The sequence below is a fragment of the Vicia villosa genome, unplaced genomic scaffold, assembly GCF_029867415.1.
Source record: "Vicia villosa cultivar HV-30 ecotype Madison, WI unplaced genomic scaffold, Vvil1.0 ctg.002222F_1_1, whole genome shotgun sequence".
In the NCBI taxonomy this organism is placed as follows: domain Eukaryota; kingdom Viridiplantae; phylum Streptophyta; class Magnoliopsida; order Fabales; family Fabaceae; genus Vicia; species Vicia villosa.
In genome coordinates, this window is record NW_026705868.1 from 70,489 (window position 1) to 77,201 (window position 6,713).

Sequence of the window (6,713 nt, forward strand, 5' to 3'; positions counted from 1 at the left end):
GGTGATCCCTGATTTCAGTCCTTGATAGGCTCAAAAACCCTAGTCTGGTGACCTGAGTAAACCTGTACTCAGATGACTGAGTGTCTAATCAATCATAGGTGAATATAAAAGTGAAGCTTTTGAGTCCTATGATTGGGTTAGAGACCAATCCTTCTATTGATTGATCCTTTGCCTGAGTTTTCTTGTCTTTGAACATCCTTGATTAAATGCCAAATGAAGAAGTGACTGCTCTGGGTACTTGCTTTGACCTGATGAAAATCCTGAAGATATGTCATCTCAGGGGGGTCAAAAATTAGGGTATGACATATGCCCCTATTTAAGTTTCTTTTATCCGGAGGGAGAGAGATTGATATCTCGATCTCTCCTGCGTGAAAGAGACTTAAATATCAAAGAATGCCCGAATTTTGGGCGCTCCTGAGATGTTGTAATTGATAAAATCTTTTCATGACTTGATCCCGTTGTCGCACTTGGCGGGGGATGAGGAGACAAACTCCTGTAGGAATACGTCATGTGGATTCTGGTGAATGGATGGCAATGTAGGATGCACAATCCATCTTCTTTAACTAAGTGTTGACACTTAGAAAAAGGTGCACAACTTCCCCTTGTTTCGGATGTCTGTACCTCGAAACTGGTCTAAGTTGTGATTTTGGACAATATCTCAGATAAAGAGAAACTCTCCAAAGATTTGTTTCCTCATCAAACTTCTCATCAGCACTTGGAGATGAGATACCATTTGATGGTAATAAAGAAACTTCGAAGGTTTGTTTCCTCATCAAACTTCTTACCAGCACTTGGAGGTAAGATACCATTTGATGGTAAATAAAGAAACTTCAAAGGTTTGTTTCCTCATCAAACTTCTTACAATCACTTGGAGGTAAGATACCATTTGACGGTAAATAAAGAAACTTCAAAGGTTTGTTTCCTCATCAAACTTCTTACCAGCACTTGGAGGTAAGATACCATTTGATGGTAAATAAGGAAACTTCAAAGGTTTGTTTCCTCATCAAACTTCTTATCAGCACTTGGAGGTAAGATACCATTTGACGGTAAATAAAGAAACTTCAAAGGTTTGTTTCCTCATCAAACTTCTTACCAGCACTTGGAGGTAAGATACCATTTGACGGTAAATAAAGAAACTTCACCATCCCTCCTTTCAACTTGACGTTTTTTGAAGGATTGTCATATGGTCCCGCGCTCTTTTGAGGGGCTAATGACTTTGCTCGAAAGTGGATGAACTGTCTTCGGGAAGAAGACTACCATTCATCTACTTACGCTGAGGAATCTGAACTATCTTCTGGATGAAGACTACCATTCACTGACTCCGTTGGGGATCTTTTGTCGATCCGCTGGGGAAATACCGAACTTCTGAGGAATTCAAAATGCGAAACAAACTACCTTATTTGAAGAAGATTGTCGAGCGTCGCTCTGCAGGAGATTCTCAATTGGGGAATTCCAAAAGTGAACAAACTATCTCTTTGAGGGAGACTACCATTTGTTGACTTGCTTGGGGAATTTGGGTGTATGAACCTTCTTTATGAAGAAGAAAACCCTTTCACAACTTTGCAGGGGAATCTTGAGTATATGCCCAAGTAATTTGGGTATATATGATCAAAACCTGACTAGACTATGCTAATTACGCAAATATGGTGTGAGACAAAATGCATGAATATTACGATGATTATGAAATGCAAAGTGAATGTGAATAGAATTGTCGCGGATGTAAAATCCTATGATACGACTTGAATCTTGTTGATCAGAAGATGTTCTCTTCTTGTAGTTCGAACTCTGTTGGGAATACCTGGTTATCAGTTGTCCGCTGTCCGAAGTGAGTAATATGAATTGAAGTGAAGATCCGTCATCGGGAGATGTTCGCAAAGCGACCTCATGGGGAAATCTTGGTTCCCGGAGTCTCAACCGTTCTCGGAGCAACTGTTTGCATTCTTCCTATTGTTTGTAAACCTTAGAAAGAAATTTCACCTTTATTTTTGCAAGTAAATTCATTTTATTTTATGAAAACATTTGTTTCAAGAAAATGACTGTTTAAACTTAAAATGCATTTCAAGAAACTGAATAAGACTCGATTTGCAAAGAAAGGCACAAGGCTCAAATTATTATATATGGAATGGTAATCAGCCAAATGCTTGATTCCATGGAGTATCTACAAAGTTGGAAATTGGTAATTGTTCGGGAAAAGGGCTACGATGAAACGTGACAACCGTTATCTTTCCCTTCCACTCGGAGTTGCGCTGTATTTTTGAATGATCAAGTTTGTCCTGAACACAGTTACTTGCCATATATCCCTAACTTTTGCGTAAACTACCCCTCTCGGGTTTTAAGTCTACCGGGATTGATTATTTATTTTTTATGTCTCTAACTTTTGCCTGAATCGCCCTTTCGGGTTTTCGATTCACTGAGACGCTTTTTTTTGCCTAAGTCGCTCTTTGCGAGTTTTCAACTTAGCGAGCTGTTCTTTTAATTATTTAGGCGAAGTATTTCTTGACTGCATCGACGTTCACAGGACGGGTGAATTCTTCTCCATCTATAGTCGCGAGTATTAAGGTTCCTCCTGAGAAAGCTCTCTTGACCACATAGGGGCCGTCATAATTGGGAGTCCATTTCCCTCTCGAATCTGTGAGAAAAGATTGAATCTTTTTTAGTACAAGGTCGCCTTCTTTGATTGTGCGAGGTCGAACCTTTTTGTCGAAAGCTTTCTTCATTCTTTGTTGATATAGCTGTCCGTGGCATAAAGCTGTCATGCGCTTTTCTTCGATTAAGTTTAATTCATCGAATCTGCTTTGACACCACTCGGCTTCTGTTAATTTTGCCTCCATCAAGACTCTTATTGATGGAATCTCAACCTCTATGGGTAGGACTGCTTCCATGCCATAAACAAGGGAGAAAGGAGTTTCTCCAGTCGAAGTACGTACTGATGTACGGTAACCATGAAGAGCATACGGGAGCATTTCATGCCAATCTTTGTAAGTGATGACCATCTTCTGAACGATTTTCTTGATGTTTTTGTTAGCTGCTTCTACAGCTCTATTCATCTTTGGTCTGTAAGGAGATGAGTTGTGATGTTCAATCTTGAATTCTTCACAAAGCTCCTTCATCATTTTGTTATTCAAATTTGACCCATTGTCAGTGATTATCTTGCTAGGAATGCCGTAGCGACAAATGATGTGATTCTTGATAAACCTGACGACAACTTGTCTTGTAACGTTTGCATATGAAGCTGCTTCAACCCATTTGGTGAAATAGTCTATAGCTACCAAGATGAAGCGATGTCCGTTGGACGCTTTTGGCTCGATCATTCCAATCATGTCGATTCCCCACATGGAGAAAGGCCAAGGGGAAGAGATTATGTTGAGAAGAGATGGTGGCACATGAATTCTATCGGCGTAGATCTGACATTTGTGACACCTCTTTGCGTACTGGTAGCAATCTGACTCCATCGTCAACCAATAATATCCTGCTCTCAGTATTTTCCTTGTCATGGTATGTCCATTGGTGTGAGTACCAAAGGAACCTTCATGTATTTCTCTCATGAGTACTTCTGCTTCTTTTCTGTCAACGCATCTGAGCAGAACCATGTCGAAGTTTCTCTTGTACAGAACATCTTCATTCAGGAAGAATCTACAAGTTAACTTTCTCAAAGTCTTTCTATCTTTCTTTGACGCCCCAAGAGGGTACTCTTGCTTTTGAAGAAAGTTCTTGATGTCGTGATACCATGGTTTGTCGTCGATGATTGCTTCTACTGTGAAAACATGAGCGGGCCTATCTAGGCGCATAACATCGATCCGAGGAATGTCATTCCAATGATTTATCCTAATCATGGAAGAGAGTGTGGCTAATGCATCAGCCAAGTTATTTTCTTCGCGAGGAATGTGATGAAAATCTACCCTGTCGAAGAATGGTAACAATCTTCTCGCGTAGTCTTTGTAAGGAATTAGCCCTGGTTGGCGTGTTTCCCATTCTCCTTTGATTTGATTGATGACCAAAGCAGAATCTCCGTATACATCCAAGTGTTTGATTCTTAGATCCACGGCTTCTTCGAGACCCATGATGCAAGATTCATATTCGGCCTCATTGTTTGTGCACTTGAAAGTTAATCTGGCGGTAAATGGAATATGGATTCCTCGAGGAGTAACAATGATTGCCCCAATTCCTCGTCCATAAGCGTTGACAGCTCCGTCAAAGATTAAGCCCCACTGGGATCCTATCTCAGGTCCTTCGTCTGGTAGTGGCTCGTCGTAATCTTTCATCTTGAGGTACATGACGTCCTCGTCCGGAAAGTCGAAACTGGTTGATTCATGACCATTGAGTGGATGGTGAGCCAGGTGCTCAGCTAGAATGCTTCCTTTCACGGCTTTCTGAGCGTGATACTCAATGTCATATTCTGATAACAACATCTGCCAACGGGCAATTCTCCCAGTTAAAGCAGGCTTCTCAAAGATGTACTTGATTGGATCCATATGAGAGATCAAACAAGTAGTATGTCGAATCATGTACTGGCGGAGACGCTTGGCAGCCCAGGCCAAAGCACAACACGTCTTCTCGAGCATGGAGTAGCGGGATTCACAATCAGTGAATTTCTTGCTTAGGTAGTAAATGGCATGCTCTTTTCTTCTCGTCTCGTCTTGCTGTCCAAGGACACAGCCCATGGAATCTTCTAAGACGGTTAAGTACATTATCAAAGGTCTTCCTTCCACTGGAGGAGACAAAATGGGTGGTTCGAGCAGATATTCTTTAATGCTGTCGAACGCTTTCTGACAATCGTTTGTCCAGACGCAACTTTGATTTTTCCGTAGAAGTTTGAAAATAGGAGCACAAGTTGCAGTCATGAGATATATGAATCTCGAGATGTAATTCAGACGTCCAAGAAATCCTCTAACTTGTTTCTCGGTTCTGGGTGAAGGCATTTCTTGAATTGCCTTGACTTTGTCTGGATCTACTTCAATTCCTCGTTTGCTGACAATGAAACCAAGGAGTTTTCCTGAGTAGACACCAAAGGTGCACTTGTTGGGGTTCAAGCGAAGCTGAAACTTCCGTAAGCGTTGAAATAACTTTGTCAGATTCTGTATGTGGTCTTCTTCATTTTCTGATTTGGCAATCATGTCGTCCACATAGACTTCCACTTCTTTATGCATCATGTCGTGGAAAAGCGTAGTTATGGCCCTTTGATAAGTTGCCCCTGCGTTCTTTAGTCCAAAAGGCATAACACGATGGCAGAACGTGCCCCAGGGGGTGATGAAAGCTGTTTTCTCCATGTCTTCAGGTACCATTTTGATTTGGTTGTATCCTGAAAATCCGTCCATGAATGAGAAAACTTTGGATTTTGCTGTACTGTCTACCAACATATCAAGATATGGTAAAGGAAAATCATCCTTAGGGCTAGCTTTGTTCAAATCTCTGTAGTCAACGCACATGCGGACTTTTCCGTCTTTCTTAGGAACGGGAACAATGTTAGCTAACCACTGAGGGTATTCTGAAGTGACGAGGAAACCTGCGTTGATCTGCTTTTGAACTTCCTCTTTGATTTTCATGGCCATCTCCGGATGAGTTCTTCTTAATTTTTGCTTGACCGGAGGGCATTCTGCTTTTAATGGCAAGTGATGCTCCACTATACTGGTATCCAACCCTGGCATATCTTGATAAGACCAAGCGAAGACATCTGAGAATTCCTTGAGTAGTTGTATCAAACTCTCTCTGATCTCTGAACTAAGCGAAGCTCCAATCTTAACCTCTTTTCTGTTTCCATCGGAACCAAGGTTAATGATCTCTAGAGGCTCATTGTATGGCTGAATGGCCTCTTCCTTTTGTTGAAGTAATCGTGAAATTTCCTTTGATATTTCTTCGTCTTCTTCTTCCTCTGCCTCGAACACAGGAAACTCAAAGCTTGGAGAAGTCATACGGTCGCACGTTTCAACGGGGTATTTTATGATTAATCTGCATATGTGTGATAAATTTTATTTAGACAACGAGGGAAGACTCGGTGTATGCAGTTAATGGAATTTTTGATGTTTTTTAAGGGTGTTTTTTAGGATTACCAATTTCCGAAAAAAAGAAAAGGAAAAACTAACGACGGAACAAAATGACATTTTTATTTATTGACAGTCATTTCTTGAAACAAAGACCCTATAAAACAAAACTCTATTGCTTTGGGCGAAGCAAAGAGGGACATTTTCCTAAGAAATAGTAAAATGCAAAGCCCTATGAAACATCTCTTCACCCTGGGCTATGGTGAGAGAACAAAATAACGGTGAAAGTTCCTACTTAGGAGTGCGAACAACAGTTGTAACTTCAACAGCTGTTCAGTAGTGGCGAACCCCATTGTGCACTAACTAATCTGGAACCTTAGGCTTAAGCTGGCCTGTGGTAGGTCTTGATTTACCAACCACTGTCTTTGCAACACTCAGACGATCTTCTTCTACTTCAGCAGACTGAGCGGTGTGAGCATACCCATTTCCAAGTGGAGTATGTCGAACTTTCTTTTGAGGAAACTTCCAATCTTCTGAATGGAGAGACTCGTTGTTAGAGACACTTTCGAGATCATCCTCTTCTGTATTTTGGTCTTGCTCTTCTCCCAAGATGGCATTGACTAGATATGTGAACTCTAGATCCGTAGCCTCGGGAGGTGACTTGGGGATATAATCCTCAATGATGATTTCACCAGTCGATGATGATGAATAGAAGGGTTATACATCTCTTTTGGC